Raw genomic sequence first — 1643 nt, forward strand, 5'->3', positions numbered from 1 at the left:
TATGGAAAGGAAAGAGACCCAGGATAAGCAAAGCACTGCTTAAGAAGAAGAATAAGGTTGGAGGCCTCTCACTTCCCGACTTCAAAATTTACTACATGGCTACGGTGTTCAAAACAGCTTGGTACTGGTACAATAAAACATACATAGATCAAGAGAACAAAATCGAGAATCCAGAAATTAACCCATCTACATACAGCCAACTGATTTTTGACAAAACACCTAAATATGCTGCATAGCTCCATCACCAACAACACAGAATACCGGGCCAAGCAGGCTCAGGGAATGGTGCTAGAACTCTGAACCATATATAAAAGAATATTTAGAAGACAGGAAGGGAAATCTGTAGGAGAATCAAGAAATCCACTGCTTTCTAATTCAAGATGCTCAGTTATTCCCGGAACTGCCATCTTGGGAGAGAACAAGTGAGGGAACAATCAGAACAGCCATGAACACCTGACAGAACCGAGGAGATACAGGTGTGGACATTCATTTTTTTGGTATCTGTCCATTGTTCATTGGTGTCTCACTGACTGCGCACCTCCACTGTGGTAACTAGAGAGGATACATGAGTGAATGGATACCCCACCTCCACCTCTGGAGGGTTCTACTATGCATGCACACAGATCTCCTCGAAATTTAAAGTGACAGTTTCGACATAAAACCAAACGGCCACCACTCATATGTCATACTGTGGTGGCTTGTGAATTGCTGTGATTCTGAGGGCTATGCCACCAGTATTTTAAATAATAGGCAGGGTCACCCATGGTGGACAGGTTTCAGATGAGCTTCCAGACAAAGACAGACTAGGAAGAAAGAGTGATGAACTACTTCCGAAACTTTAGTTACTGAAAACCTTATGAATAGCAGGGAAACACTGACAGATACAGTGCCGGAAAATGAGCCCCTCAGGTTGGAAGGCACTCAAAATGCAACTGGGGAAGAGCTGCCTCCTCAAAGTACAGTTGACTATGATGACGTGAATGGGGTTAAGCTTGTGGGAGAAAAGCCCACAGGACCATCATTTGTTGATGAGGCACACTCAAAATGTAGTGAAACAGCAGCTGTAAACATCCACTGAAAATCGGAACATGGAATGTACAAAGTATGAATCTGGGAAAATTGGAAGTTTTCAAAAATGAAATGGAACACATAAACATCAATATCTTAGGCATTAGTGAGCTGAAATGGACTGGTATTGGCCATTTTGAATCTGACAACCACATGGTTTATGATGCTAGAAAAGACAAATTGAAAAGGAACAGTGTTGCATTCATTGTTAAAGTGCCTACAGGGAAGCCCAGTTAATACCACTATTATTCAAATTTATGCACCAACCACTAAAGCCAGTGAGGATGCAAGAGAAGAACTCTACCAATTTCTTCAATCTGAAATTGATCAAACATGCAATCAAGATGTATTGCTCATTACTGGTGAATGGAATGCAAAGGTTGGGGGCAAAGAGGAAGAACCAGTAGTTGGAAAATATGGCCTTGGTGATAGAAATGATGCTGGAGAATGCATGATAGAATTCCATAAAACCAATGATTTTCTCATTTCAAATACCTTCTTTAGACAGCATAACAGATGGATATACACATGGACTCACCAGAAGGAATACACAGAAACCAAACTGACTACATCTG

Source organism: Chrysochloris asiatica, unplaced genomic scaffold (genome assembly GCF_000296735.1).
Source record: "Chrysochloris asiatica unplaced genomic scaffold, ChrAsi1.0 scaffold00028, whole genome shotgun sequence".
Taxonomy (NCBI): Eukaryota; Metazoa; Chordata; class Mammalia; order Afrosoricida; family Chrysochloridae; genus Chrysochloris; species Chrysochloris asiatica.